This window comes from Argiope bruennichi, chromosome X1 (assembly GCF_947563725.1).
Source record: "Argiope bruennichi chromosome X1, qqArgBrue1.1, whole genome shotgun sequence".
NCBI classification, from domain to species: Eukaryota; Metazoa; Arthropoda; class Arachnida; order Araneae; family Araneidae; genus Argiope; species Argiope bruennichi.
Genome location: NC_079162.1, coordinates 34,828,649 through 34,845,021, shown reverse-complemented (window position 1 = coordinate 34,845,021; position 16,373 = coordinate 34,828,649). Strand labels below are relative to the sequence as shown.

Here is a 16,373-nt window from a genome sequence, read left to right as displayed (position 1 = left end):
CTTCAAATATTGCTCTAAATGACCGGTTAAAGATATCAGTGTCGTATTTTGAGTTAATAAAAGAAGATAATGTTGAAATTAAGTTTGAGTTAGCATACTGAGTTATTAAGAAAAGATGGCCCAATTTTAATAGGTGATAGCACACAACAGTCCAAACATTTTTATTATAGATTGCTGGCTTAGAAATGAAATGAAAAGGAAATTTCAACTCACATGATAGAACATTTGCTATTCACATTAATCTTGTATTTTTGAGAGTAAATCTAGATATCCCTAACCACATTAATGATTATTTTTCGCCATTTCATCAGAACCATGGATTGCTTATTAAGACCATATTTTATGGCATAATGATTGGATAGGAGAAAATACTATATTTTTCTACTGGAGGCCTGGATGATGTTAGCTAATGCTCCAATAGACCTTTGGGACGCTTGGCTGCAATATTCTCTTTGAATCTAAAATGGAATTCGTCTATTGTAATAGAAGTACATTAATATTCTAGATTTATTCGAGAAAATTTGCTAATCCTTTCACCGATGTTGAAAAAAGTTTATTCAGGTTGGTAGTCATTCTTTCGAGATACTATTTAACTTATTCATAAAATGTTATTTTCAGCTTCTAAATCCTTTTTATGTTTTCGACTTACTTCGTCGCTTTCTCTTTTAAGTACCATCCTATTCTCAATTTTTATTTTAAAGTCCTGAAAAATTCTTTAGTTATCTTGTCTTGACTATTCAGATTAAGGAACAATCGAAGAAATGCCTTGGGCTCGTAACCAATTCTTGTCTTTTTTTTAAGAGTTAATTTACTTCATGTTAGATTTCAATGAGCTAGATCGTTAATCGGATTTTCATATTTTTAAATTTATAAAATTTGGTTTTTATACATCATAATTTAAATAACCTAGACTTTGTTGCCGGGACAAAATTAACCCTGACCCTTTTAAATGTCAATATATTAATTTACCTGGTTTTTAGTTGTCACAAACAATAATATTTCTGTCGGTTTAATCGTATAAACTTATTTCAATTATTGTAAGAATTTGGTTTGTATTTAATTTAACATTTTGTTTCATGCTGCATATTAAATTTGATGCTTTTTTTTACAGAATTAGGACAAAAATACTATGAACCCCAATAATGTTTACTCTGAATCAAACTAATTAAATCCAGAATAGCTTCAAAATTTATTGATCGAATATTTTCCATCTTAAGATTGATTTGTAAAACTCCAAATTCTTGTGTGCTGCATATTAAAATATCTATAGACATTAGGTCCATTCTTTGCAGATAAGATTTCAATGTCATGTAAAATGCATATTAAACTCCAATTACATCAGTAATTTTCCTTTTAATAATTGCATAATTTTTTATGATCAGTAGGCATTGCTGTTTCATGATGTCCTTTTTGTAGGCAATGAATAATGAAAATTATGATCGAAAAAGAATAGTTATAATTAAACCTTATTACTTAAAAGCTGCTAATGTATCCGTATGATACATGTATTAGAATGCAGAAAAAAAAATGATTTTTCACTGCTGACGAAACTTTCGCATGCCATACAAAATTGTAAAATTTCTGAATTGCAAAAATTCACTGAAATCGATTGGTACATTCGTGGTCTCCATAAGTGAATATAAAGTGTTCATCTCTATGACAACGTTATAATAGCTTTTCTTCATGAAAAACATCATTATCAGAAACTATATCAATTTTCTGAATCTGTATCTTTTTGCAAATTGATTATATAGAGACAGAAATTTGTAATTTTAAATGCAAAAATCACTTAATATTGCATCATCATCTCAAAAGCTGTATATTATAGGAATCAAAGTAATAGTCCCAAATAGGATGTGCCATCCAATTGGGAAGTTAAGTAAATTCATACAATAAAACTCGAACTAATTCAAACGGTATCAAATTTTGATTTCGGGAAGGTTAAAAAAAAGGTATGTTCCCCTCTTTTCACTGTACAATGAAAACGCATCATATTAGAGAAATATACGAGGAAGGAGAGGGAGAGAAACCTCTCACTGATTATTCAAGTGATTTGAACTCTTTTCTATACTGAAAATTCGATTATCTTGTGCAAATGAAAATTACATAATTTAACAGAATAAAAAGATCGAATAACTTTCAACGGAACATCAATGCAAGAGGAGGATAGAAAAAAAAAATGGGTAGAGCACTCGTTTTGGAGAACTTCTACCTATGAATTGTGAAAAAAATAGTGAATTTGGTGTGCGGTTGAATAAAGTGCGAGCAGGAAGCTACATGGAGAAAATATTGTTTTTAATCCTTCTCGAGCCCTGCGAAGTAAAGAAATCGACAAATTAACTTCGGATGATGAGTAGGGGAGACCGGGGCTAGTTGGCACCCGTGGCAAATAGGCACTTTGCTAACAGCGCAGGTAAAAAACACTAGATGGCAGTAGAAACAGGAACAGAGTAAACAGGAAGTATGACTTCATACGCTCAGAAGTTTCCAGTCAGTTTCATTCGGATCTATAGATACTAGAGGTCAAATTGCTTCTTTTTTTTTTTAACTCGAAAAGCAAGTATTACTACTCACTTGATTTTCTTATAAAATGTACAATATTAGCAATGAAAATTCTCGCATGTTACCTTTAATATTTTGATATTCATGAATGTATTTGTACGAAAGCATCTTTTAATTAATTTAATATTTCTGAATCAAAAATGGAATCAAAATCAAAATGGCGTGACGGGGCATGTTGGCACCAAGCCAAGCGAGGCAGGTTAGCCTTGCGGTTTTAATGATGCCGATGATTTATTTGTCTAATTTTTTTCAAAGTCATAGTTAGAAACAGAAAGAGGACTACAAACCGAGCTTCGACCCCCACCGGGTCGTTATTGTAAAAGCAGTAAAAGCGATATTGCATAAAAAATTATCGTATTCAAAGGATACTGAAAAGTATTGGATACCTTTGGGTTCCCTAAAACGCTATTGCCGAAAAGCTTGAAAACCAGGGGTTGATTATCCTTTGACTTTCAACTATCTACAAACAAGAAAAATTTTCAGCTTTCAGGAGGAAACAGATCTCGCAGAATATGTAAAACGAGCCTCAGTTGTTTATTTTGGTCTTAGTACGAAAGAAGTACGGAAATTTGCATTCCAGTTTGCTATTTCCTTAAAACGGAAAGTGCTTGGTTCATGGGAAGAAAATCAACAAGCAGGCGAGGACTGATTCGGCTTATTTTTAAAACAGAACTCTTCTTTATCCATCCGAAGGCCAGAAGCAACGAGACTCAGCCCGGTGACCTCCTTTAATAAAACAAACGTTTCCGCAATTTTTAAACTTTTGACGCAGTGTTACGACAAGTACAATTTCGAACCTGCGGATATATGGAATATGAATGAGACAAGGATCTCAACTGTTCAAAACCCCGACAGGGTGGTAACTCGGAGAGGATTTAAACAGATTGGCAAAATGACATCTGCAGAAAGAGGAACTCTCGTTAGGTTGGCTGTTGCTATATCTGATATAGGAAACAAGATTCCTCCTCTCTTCATTTTTCCACGTGTGAATTTCAGAGATCACTTCCTCAATGGGGCACCTACAGGCAGCACTGGATGTTGCAATCCATCAGGATGGATGAAGGAAGAGCATTTTATACACTTTGCTGAACATTTCGTCCTGTACACGAAGTCGACTAAGGAAAGACCTACACTACTGTTACTGGACAATCATGACTCTCATATTTGGATTTCAGCACTCAATTATTTGAAAACGAACGGAGTTGTGGTGCTGCGTTTTCCACCTCACTGCAGCCATAAGACCTCTGGAAGGCAGTGTGTATGGCTCGCTAAAGAAATACGTGAAGAGTGCATGTGATACATGGCATAGAAAAAATCCTGGAAAAAATAATGAAGATTTACGGTATTCCAGGTATTATAGCGGTTGCTCTCCTACTGGCTACCACCAAGAGCAATATAACAGCCGGTTTTGCAGCTACTGGAATAAGTCCACTGAATTCAGACATATTTCCCGATTCAGAATTTCTCCCCAGTTACGTTACAGATCGTCCTCAAGCATATCTAATATATCTCAGTGATTCTTCAGCTTTTGATTCCATTTGTTCTAATCTGATGTCTACTGATCCCGATGAAATTTTCGAAGCAGACCATGCAAGAAAAGGCACTCAACTACTGCAGGTTTTATCATCCCCTGATCCCGAAGTCTTGATCCCACATACTGTTTCACCGTTGGAAGAACTATGGCCATTACCAAAGGCTGGCACAAGCCGAGGAACAAGAAAAGTTTGAAGGAAAAGGCAAGCTGCTATTTTGACAGATACCCCGGTGAAGGACACACTTCAGACAGAAAAACAAGCCATTAAGACAAAAATATTTTTAAAAAAGTGTGAAAATCAAGACTAATGTTCCACACAATAAAAATGAAGAAAGGCCAAAAGCAGGAAAGTGGCCAAAGACTAAAAGCAGAGAAAGAAAACTAATGAAAACATTGGAGCGACAAAGAGACAAAAACATTTTTGCAATGTTAAGTTCATCTGAGTTAGTTGTACCTTGGTTAAATGTTCCTAAATCCAAAAAAAAATTGCATTTTTTAGTTAAATTTAATTATTTAAACTTTAATTCAATAGAAGTTCCTAGTTAAAATATTTTTTATTTTCTTTTTCTATAAATACCTACAGTATGATAAGGAAAAATACAAATATATAATGCCAACCTGCCCCGCGTTATGGTGCCAACGTAACCCGCCCCGGGGCAAGTTGACATCGATGGAGTTAGCTCATTCAACTCGATATTGTTCGCTTATTTTAAACCAAACTGTTATTAATTCCGTTTTATACTAGTCAAAGGATGTAAGAATGTTTTGGTACACATATCAGCTATTTAATCATTACCAAAAAATTTTTTTAAAAAATTAGTTAACAAAATTGGTGTCAACCTGCCCCGGTCTCACCTACTCTTACTTCTTCTACCTAAATAAGGACTGTGTGTGTGTGTGTGTGTGTGTGTGTGTGTGTGTGTGTGTGTGTGTGTGTGTGTGTGTGTGTGTGTGTGTGTGTGTGTGTGTGTAATATGTTCTAGAGATGTTCTTCTATAATATAAATAAATATTTGCCAGGTAATAATGTTTTTCTAAGATCTCTTTTTTGTAAAGATGAATTTTGATGCTTTTCTCATGTTGTAACATAAGAAAATGAAGATAATTAAAAAGATATTCAGAGCAAAATAATTCAGAAAATGTTAATGAATTTATTCGATGCAGAATACATTTCCACTCTTGCCTTCGATTACAAACAATGTAAAAAAAAATCTGTAAGAAAGCCAAATTAATATTTTATCCATCAGCTTTTGATCCACGCTCTAAGGTTTGGCTTATCTTTCTGATGAAGTCATTAAAGATCTAAAAAAATATCTATTGTCTGTCGATATATATTATTAGAATTAATATAAGTATATTCACGTTTATTTAAAGATATGACTATTTGTGTAGATATAATGGTCTGAAAAAGAAAGAAATTTGAGCAGTTTTGTAAAGTTTATATATTGTTTCTCAAAACTTTCAGCCGAGCATCTTTTTTATAAAATTATTTCTGGCTATAGCATAGCTATTTTAACTTTTTAAGTTCAATTTTTAACACAAATTTTTTTACAACTGGAATACAGCTGTTCGAAAAATTATTTGTATGTATTACATTTATGTGCCTCTGACACGTGCATTCAGACTAATATTCTTTATAGCGCATAGATTAGTTTGACTCCTATATACCAACAAACTTAATATACTAAATACAATGATATTATTTGAAATTCAGAAAAGCATTTTGGTAGCATTTCTTTAAATGAAGACAAATTTGTAAAAATTAATGCAAATTAAGTAACACTGAATTACAAAACTGGAAAAATGTATCCTAAGGTAAATTATTTACTAAATCGCGCATTCCTAAAATTTTAATCTCTATTGAAAATATTAATATTCTATTTTTTCAAGCTATTTGCTATAAGTACATGGGAGTAATCACTTATTCCTTTTGCACAAAATAGCATTTTCCATATAATGTATATAATTTTTCCCTCATGAAAGTAGACTCTGGACATTCAATAATATTCTTGCAAAATATTTTTTGAGTGAAACTTGGTTGCTACTCTTTGCTGCTTTCTAGAAATTAAGGTTAAAAATTTTGCACAGGAATACGTTCAATTCTTTCACTGTAGATTGTCAAAAGGATCGAAACCTAAACAGCATAATACAAAAATTGGAACAGAAGTTTGTAATAACAGGTCCTAGGTAATTTCCATGTCTGTATTAGTGATAGCACAGTTGTTGAACTTTTAGAAAAGGGAAAAACACATTGCCAATTTCATCCTTTCAGAATCTTGGGAAAAGAAAGGAAAAAATACACCACTATATCAACAGTACGAATTGGGATTAATGATACCAGTAAAGAAAAAACCTTGAAGTCCATTAGGCAAACGATAATGAACTCCTTTTTTTGGATCACTTTTCATTTACATAAAAACCACTTTTTCCATGCCCCATGTCGTCGTTAGGCCCAACCAGAATAACTTCTTATATCGAAAAGGCAAATTATATAAGGTGCAGTTGGATCGTTTGATGAAACTTGGCGGCAAGATTTGGAGCTGCCAAGTGTTATGTATGCACATGTATCTCGCTGCTTCCAGACGTGACTTTCGACAATTAACCTTTTAACTGAGAACACGTACCGAAGTATTTTGGGATCGGACATTATTCTACCTGAAGAATAATGCCCATTTAGAACCTCTATTTTTGAAATGGGCTTCCTGCACTCTTGACCACCTTCCTCCAGACATCCTTTTGCGAGTGACTAGTAGACTTCTTTCATCTTCCTTACAGGTATGTAATTTATTAATACCTTAATCATTAATTAATTTTTAAATTAGATCACTCCTTTTAAAGTAAAAAAGATCGCATGTTACTAAGTGAATTTTTATAAGCAAAATTCTGTTTTTCTTTATTTTTCTCGAAGATTTTGGAAAGTTATCCGAGCAGCAGCGAAAAAAAGCAAATGTTTTCTTATTTTAGTGATATGTAGAATAAAAACTAAATGGGAATTTTTTAGGCAATTTTTAAAAGAATTGAATACCATTTTGTCACCGCGAATGAGTTGCAATAAGAATTCTTAAATTCAAAAATATTTAAGATTCTTGGTAGCAGTAAAATTCCTGTTCCCTGGAAATGTTATCTGTAGATTAAATTTTTGTTTCACTAAAAAAATGTTCTTTGCAGGATAAAACATTATGCTTAAATAAATGATATTCAGAACTGAATAAAATCTTTCTTTATATTGACGAAATATTACAAATTTCTGCAATTAGAAAATGTTCTGATCTTGTGAGTTCAACTAAGATTGAAAAAAAAATTATTTGATTAAAAGTTCTGATCTTGATGAATAATTTCCTGGTCATTTGGTGCTACAATCGCAACTTCGATGAAGAATTATTTATGTTGCTTTTTTAACGATAAGATTTTTTTTTAAATATCGATTATTGGGCACTGTAACTGCATCTTTTTTAAATGCCTTTTTTCCTTTTCCAAAGGAACCTGCGCTATAGAAAGCGCAAAAAATCATAAAAATATCAGCACATTTTGAGTGAAAGAATCAAAAATATTAGTACAAATTGCAAATGATTTTATGAGAAACCGAATAATCGTTTCTCTTGGAAAGGTTTTTGCACTAAAAGTAAGGATTACAAGATTATATATAGGCTTTAATTGTAAAGAAATAATAAACTAGCAGATGGAGATATGTTTTTATATTTCACTGGCAAACAAATGGTGTATTTTCCGACTTAAAACCACAAAAATTATTCGATATTTTTAAAGAAAATTTTATTGTTTACAAAGTAGATAAGATTGAGGCAGTATATTTTGTAAAAATGTTGGGAGAAAAGCGCTTTATCAAAAAAATCTTATTTCATGGTTTGGCAGTAGTTAAATATAAAATCTGATGCTTTTATTGGGTAAAAGGCGCGTTCGTTGAAAAAAAAATTGAATAAAGCAGGTCTTATCAATTTTATTAAAATAAGAATAATTTTCAAAAATTCACAAGAAAAGGTTTTCATTTTTTAAAGGAATAAAATGCTTTAAAAAAATCCACGCAAAATGTAATGAATGTTTGAAAGACAAAGAAGAGGAATAGGTTTATCATCTGCCGATATGACTCTCAATTATCTTCTGCGTAATTATTTTGCTATTTATTTGAGATAAGCTGAATGTGTGTGTACACACACGCACACTATTACATCGCTTGATCCCTTTAGCAATAAAATTTATTTCTTGCTACTGCGTTCTACGTTTTGAAAAAGTTAACCCATTCTAAATATATGAAATGCTGATATGAATATGCTATGTAAAATAAATTCAAATTGATGAAATAATTTGATTTTATGAATGCTCAACGATAGGAAAAATTTTGCTCTTAAAATCAAACTTCAGCAGAGAGATTCCTTTTTTTAAGAGGAAAAAATATTTATTGTTAGATAATAATCTTTTCGCTTACTTTGTCTCTGTTTTGAATGGCTATCTAATATGTGACTTACTTGGCTATAAAACTATCATAAACAAAAGTTTCTTTAAATAATATACCCTGTGGTATTTGTGTGAGCAAAAGGGATGTGATCCAACTTGCTGTCGACATTCATACAGAGAACTGATTTAAAAGAGAAATTTGAATCTTTTTTACTATTGATTCTGTAATAGTATTTTTAAATGCAGTTTTTGAAAGAATTACATTTTGTATTCAGCTATATTTGGAAATATTGAGTTGGCAATTTCTGGCATACAAATTCAAGATATTCATTTTTTCTTTTCATATAATGACTAGCATTCGTTTGGCTGTATCTCCCCACATGAGAGCACGGGTTTAAAGTAGGCATATTTGTTTGTACTAAGCAGCATCATTTGATTGTTTGAAATTTTCGATTAATAATGATTTTAAATAATATTACATATGAACATCAATATAATAAGACAACACTAAGTCATTCTTAATTTATATTTGGAAACCCATATTTGCTTTACAAACGAAATAGCTTTCATATTCGATTGAGGCGACTATTACTCTTTCTTCTGTCAAAGTATGGCGAAAAAATATCAATTCTCCCTCAATGTATATTTAATATCGAAGGAAGACTATACAACTGGCATAAATTTTCCGGCGATGAAAATCCTACATCTATGCATTAGCTTTATAACTCAGCCAGTGGCGGACGGTAAATTAGGCAGCTGAACTGAGGAGGGCCGCAGCCAAGTCTATTAAAACAATATTAGCTTTTTTACCAAATAAATAAACTTGTAAAAAGTACAAGTTCTTTGATTTTAAAATTAATTGGTCAGGTTCCTGATTTTACTGTATTCGTATTTATAAGCAACGAGCATCTGTCTAAATATTATGTACAAGAATGAATACCACCCAATCATGTGTTACAATAATTGAACAAGTACATTTGCATTTTCAGAAATTTTCTGAAATAAAAAGCTAATTTAAAATGAATGAATTAATAAATAAATAATTAACATTTAAAGTTTAAAAATTGTTGAAATATGAGACTAAATTCGTCAATTTATAAAACGATGGGCCTCATAATTTGCAAAATGACTACCTCCATCACTGTTCATAAAGATTGTGTACTTAAATAATAGTGTTTTCAAATTCGGAGTAATTCAGCGAAGGCACATAAATATGCCAGACCGGAATGTATATGACCAGAAATATTATATGACGAGTTAGAGATTTTCATCCAGTTGTATGCTTATCTGGAGGAACTCGGAGGAACACTTACGGAAATGTAGATGTAATGTTGTTAATAGGAGAAAATCGAAAACTTAGATTAAAATAATTTTAAAAAAAAACATAAGATTTCTTCACACGTTCGTGTGATAAATGAAAGATGTGTTAATCTGAAAACCTATTCACGAAATGAACAGTTTCTGATTTCTGACGAGGTCATTGGTTTTAAGGCTGCTGGGCTGACGAAGAATCCGGCAAAAGCAGGCCGATTAAGATTTTACTAGCTAATCGTCAAATAAATTTGTACAAATTCTATCATTCAGTAAATATTAGAATAATTTTACTGCTTAATCAAGCATAATTTGTCATATTAATATATATTATTACTTAGTTATTACAGTACTTAAAAAGCATTGAGAATCGGCTTAAATTGTATTGTGTACAAGCCATAGATGCCTCACAATCATAATAGATAAATAAATAAAAATCTACATATTTCTACAAAGTTTCTAAAATAAAGAAAATTAAGCTAAAACAAATTGTTGTCTTGTCACATGTATGCCTATATTATACGTTATCATATTTTAAATATAAAATGGCATTTAAAAGTGAAACTAAATTGACTAATTAATTTGATTGGCTAATTGACCTTTCAATTTCAAATGCTTTAAATTGTCTAAATCCGCCATTGAGCTCAGCAGTCTTATTCATAGCAAAATTTTATTGCAACACTTTTTCATGAATTGATAAACAGCATACATCACATTTTCAAATTCCATGCAAGAAAATTCTTGTAGTTTGTATATTTTTAGAATATCACTGCAGTGAAAATTCCTAGAAGTGATTGTACAAAACAAAATTCGTTTATTGTTGGGAAAAATTGCCTTGAAAGGTTTTAGTCAAATGACAACTGTAGTAATATTTACTCTTAATGCACACGTGCAGAAATCTTTTCAGCTTATATTATATACATATGAGTGGAGAAGATTTAGCAGAGCAATTGCGCAACTGTAAAAAATATAGTATTGAATAAGAAAACATTTTTTTTTTTTTACTTGTGGATTTATATTTGATTCCCGATTATGAAAATGAAATTGATATTTTCGGAGACAAATTTTATTTTTTACAATGAAATGAAATTTAAAAAAATTTTTTTCTTGATATATGTTTAAGAGAATGATACCATATTTCTGTGATAGAATTATGTATGCATTAAGTGGCATCAAAAATGATGATTAAATAATTAATTGTCGGTTAGAAAAATGATGCATGCTCACATACCATATTTATTGATTATCTACTATGAAATTAAAATTAAATTTAGTTTTTTTGCTCTACAATTGAAAATTCCTTTATTAAATAGATATTCCTTCAATGTAGATATTCACAGTAAAATGAACTTATTTCCACTTTTGTAGAAGGTACCACTAAATGCATTTTCAAGTCAGGAGGATTTCCTTATGAGAAATATCCTTAAGACAGGCTCCAGGTTTAAGTTCTGAAAAAAAAAATGAATGATATTCCTGTTTTCGAAAAAGAAATTTGGAGATTTTTGTGTAAGAGGCATGTGTAATTGTCGTGTAATGAATATGTAAAGGCATAAGGCGTTTTATGGCATTTTCTGTGTCACTGACTATATTTTCAATTATCGTAACAAAACTGTTTCGTGTTTAAAAGTATGAAAATTTCATTTTTTTAAAGGAAAATCATTTTAGAGATGGTACATTTCTCCCGTATACTCTCATAAATAAGTGAAGCTCCCATAGACATCATTGTCAATGATAGATTTCGATTAATAAGTGCCTAGGGTCGCTTAAAGCGTGGAGATACAACAAAAGGTCGATTAAAAATATTTATAAACCAAGTTGCTTAATAAATTTGTAAAAAAATACAAATTGTTTGAATTGTAAAATATTAAGATAGTACTAGCAATTCTTCAAGGATAATTGGTCAAAATCCGATCTGTTTCTTCACAATCGGTTATTACAGGACATATATGAACACCGAACAACTGGTTAAATGAAAATAGATGCAAAATGGATATTTTTTATTATTACTGTGTAACCGTAACTAGTCTTTTTGGGTTTTACCAGCAGTTCTGCTGTATTTTGCGTAGATTTTGGACACATTTAGTTTACTTCTCTTTTTATTGCGGAAAGCCTTGGTTTCAGTTATAAGGGCAAAAAAAAAAAAAAAAAAAAAAACCGCGATTTGTGCGAGGAAGAATGTGCTCATATTATGAATGAATTAATCTAAAAAGGTTGGAAAATGACGTTATTAGGACTTAAACTTCATTTGTTGTAATTTTTTCAAAGTTAGGCTTTGTAACGCAAAGCCCCCGTCCTGTGGGACTAATGGGCTAATGGACGTCTGCAAAGTGTATCCCCTGAATTACATTCTTAATTGGGCTTTTTCCCCCTTTGCACACGTGATAATTAGTAATGTATCCCTTCCCTAGTAAAAATTAAAAAAAAAAATCTAAATGTATTAATATAATAAAAATGAGAAATAAAATGGTAAACAATTTTTATAAGGCCTCATCCCCCAGAAAATTGTAAATGTGATACCGAAATTTATATCGAAAGATAATTTAAATATGACGCAAATCTCAATAGATTAAAATATTGACAATCTTTTGAGTCAGTAAAAGAAACTGAGAACATTTTTTTTTTTTTTTTTTTTACAAATCTTTGTAAATTTTTAAAAATGAAAGAAAGGGTCAGTATCAGAATAAAAAAAGAAATTAAATAATACTTTAATTTCCTTTAATTAAAGTAAAAATTAAAGAGTCCTTTTAAAATTAGTGCTTTTGCATGCTTTCTAGAAAACTACCTGTTTTTTTAAGCTTCAAACTATAGCTTGCAGAGCATCTTGAAGTCTTAAAACTAAAATATTATTCCAAGCAATTTAGAATACCATCGGCTTGTTTATTCTTTCAACATAACAGCGTATCTTACAAGCATTGCCAGATTCCAAAAGATTTACAATTGATCATCAGCTATTATACAAAAAATAAACGAAATAATATTAACAAAATATGTATATCAAAGAAAAAATAGTTTGCTTTTACTTTTTAATAATATTTTAACAAAATAAAAATAGTAACAGTTATAAAATGTCTGAAAAGGAATCGTCTGCTAAATGTCAATTAACAGATTTAGATTATGATATTTACCAAACACTCCCACCTTTGATTATTCGTTAATAATCAAACAGCAAATAAGGTAAATAAGCATTGGATTCAAAGTAATTTGCATTGTTCAAGTCCTCAAAAATCTTGAAGGCACTTTTACAGTTCTACCTCTTCTTGTTGTAAGAGGTTTTTCACTAAGAGGGCTTCATCTTCTGTACATATTATCTCAAGGGGATAAATCCGACGAACAGGATGTACAATCTCACCGCTTGGTGTTTTCAATCGCACTACTCTTACGTTTTTATCTTTACCTGGATAAACTTCAAGAATTTTAGCCATTGGCCACAATAATCTTTTCATTGAATCATCTTCAATTAAGACAATTTCCCCAGGTTTTACTTCATAATAATTGCTTTTCTTCCGGGGTTGTAATAATATACCTAAATATCCACGGCGAAATCTTTTTCTTAAGTGTTGTCTAAGATTTAGTCGATATTTCAGACGTCTTTTAACATCGGTAGTGTCGAGTTGATCTGAATCGGGCACTTCCACCGTCGGAATACCTTGTATAAACATTGATGGAGTGAGCGGAATGAGGTCATTGGGATCTTCGGATAAGTACGTAAGAGGTCTCGAGTTAATGACCACCTCACAATCAAATAAGATAACTAACTCTTCATAGTACAAGCAGGCATTCCCTAAAACACGTCTAAGAAGTTTTTTCACCATTTGTACAATCCGCTCCCAAAATTCACCCCACCAAGGTGCAGAGGGTGGTATGACTGCGCACGTGAAAAGAACTATCCAACATTTTTCACCTCCCTTAAGCGTAAGTGGTTTAGCTAAATCTACACCGCTCACTTCAAATGCAGCTGATTCTTCTACTCTATCCTGAGGCAAACCGATAGGTTGGTTCTGTATGTTCTCGGAATTATATCTCTTGCATCTTAAGCATTTGTTAATTTCTCTACGAACGATTCTTCTTCCATTTATAATCCAGAATTTTTCTCGTAATTTTGATAACAGAATTTGCACTCTAGCATGAGAGTTTACCATATGAGCTTCTCTGACAAGAAGCTCTGCAAACCTATGTTTTCCAGGAAGGAGAATGGAGAATCTAAAATTTAGCAAGTCGTCCTTCTCAGTTAATTTTGTTTTAATCCTTAAAATAATCTTCTCATCTCTAAAGACATTAAGGGTCTTCAAACCTCTAACTCATTTTTCGGCGAAAGACTCTTCTTGAATTATCCTAATAATCCTTTTTTCTGCTTCATTTATATCAGATGTTGTCAAACATCCCTCCTTTCTGCATTCCTTTTCGGTCTTAGAATTATGCTGAAATCTTGGAAATCCAACCCAAAATTTTAATGATTTTGACGTAGCTGGAAAACCGAGAAAAAAGACTTGCAGTAACAGGAGAGTTATATACAAGACTAATTGATTTGCCACATTTTTCTTCAGAGACAATCTCTTCATTAACATGGTGATTAGATTCTGGCCACAAATCCTCACGGGAGAGTAACCATTTGGGTCCCACCATTTAGAAGTGAGAAGCTTCAAAACGGAGCATCCACGAGAGGGCAAATCAGCGGGGTTTAATGGTCCCGGAACATGTCTCCAGTCGTCTATATTTGGCAGTTTCAAAATTTCATTCACTAGATTGCAGACAAAAACACTCCAAGGTTTGTCTCGTCTGATCCATTGAAGAGCTGTTGTAGTAGGTCCAAAACTGTTTTCTCAGATGTACAATATTTAAACTCTCTTTTACAAATTTTAAGAGTCTTGCACCAATGCAACAGGCAAGCAATTCCAGTCTGGGTATAATAGTGGATTATAATGGAGCTATTCTAGATTTGGCGGCTAGTAATTGTACAGAGGTTCCATGGACTGATTGGCATCGGATGAATACAACTGTTGCATATGGAATGCAGCTAGCATCACAAAATACATGAAGGCTAAAGGAAGAAACATTGCTGCTAAAAATCTTTCTTGGAATTTTCACAAGATGTAACATTTTAATTTCTTCTATCCATTTAAGAAATTTTTCCTTCATATCCGTTGATACTTCCGAATCCCAGCTTTGTTTCGATCGCCAACTCTCTTGCAATAATATTTTAGGTTGCAAAGAGACTGGGCAAGTAAAACCAATCGGATCAAAAATTCTATTGGCATAAGATAAAATCACCCGTCTAGTAATTGTATCGGGTGGCATTTCCAGTAAAGAATTGTCAACAAAGAGCACATCTTCTGATTTTTCCCACAAAAGTCTTAAAACAGGAGTTGGTTTGGGATCTTTTACTGAAATTCCTGTGAATTCCCAACCTCTAAGGTCAAACTTGGCTTTAGCCATCAGCTTTGTTGAAACTTCAATAAAGTGTTGCAGTTCCTGCTCTGAATCTACAGATGTCAAATAATTGTCGACATAAAATGAGTTCTTTAACTTCACAGCAGTATCATGGTAAGGAGAAGATAAATACTGGTTCAAATGATGATGGATGACAACACTCAACAGAAATGGACTGCATTTCAGTCCAAAAACTTCTCTGGCGTGCTGATAAACTTTAGTCGCATCTCTGCTCTCATTCTTCCACCACAGAAATTTCAAATATTTTCTATCTTCTTCAGCAACAGATATTTGAAGAAACACCTTTTTGATGTCTGATACAACACCAAAAGTTTTCTCCCGAAATTTCATAAGTACTGAAGGTATCGTCTCTATAAAATTTGAACCTTTCATCAAACAATCATTCAATGTGAGATTACCTCTTGACTGGCATGAAGCGTCAAAAACTGGCCGCACTTTGGTGGTGGAATCATTTTTAAATACTCCTCGATGAAGTAGGTAGTGACCAGGACCCTCATTAGAATCTTCTGTAATACCTTCTTTCTTCCACTTTTCGAAGAAAGCATCATAACACTCGAATTGATTGCTCTTTAACAACTTCATGCTAGTAGAAACGAGCCTTTTCCCAGCCATGTCTCTATTTTTAGGTAGTTCATCTTGACTGCGCATCCAGGGAAGCTTGACCTCATATCTTCCATCCCCGTCAATTTTTACCTTTCTGGAAAAATAATCAAAAGCTTTACTTTCTATGTCTTTTCAATTAACAGTCTCACATGGGTCCATTATACCTAGAGTTTCTAGTCTCCACAGGTCTGAAATGTCATTACTTTGAATAAAAAGAGATAGAGAGGAGTTTTTGTTGAAAACAGCTTTTGGTTTTTCCATTACACTCCAACCCAAATAGGTTTCGACAGCAATCAAACCAGATGACAAGGGACATATATTTCCTGTGAAGAGAATTCCAGCATTAGCAGCCCCTATCAACAACTCTATAGGCATCGATCTTTTCCCAACATCAGTAAATTGGATACCTTTATTCTGTAGCTCCTTGACCCATGGACCTTTTGTATGCTAGAAATATAACCACAAATAATATCCTGATCCAAAACTTGTATCTTTCAAAAATAATT

The 16,373-nt window shown here is 32.2% G+C and overlaps 1 protein-coding gene across 1 annotated transcript in view; it reads left to right on the top strand.

Moving 5' to 3' along the window:
* The first annotated feature begins 505 nt into the window (after positions 1-505).
* The window catches only part of LOC129958699 (phospholipase A-2-activating protein-like), a 37,205-nt gene continuing 21,337 nt past the window's right edge, over positions 506-16,373 (top strand). Inside the window, exon 1 of the mRNA XM_056071348.1 lies at positions 506-561. The gene's annotated coding sequence lies outside the window, so the exon portion shown is untranslated. The remainder of the gene's footprint in view (positions 562-16,373) is intronic.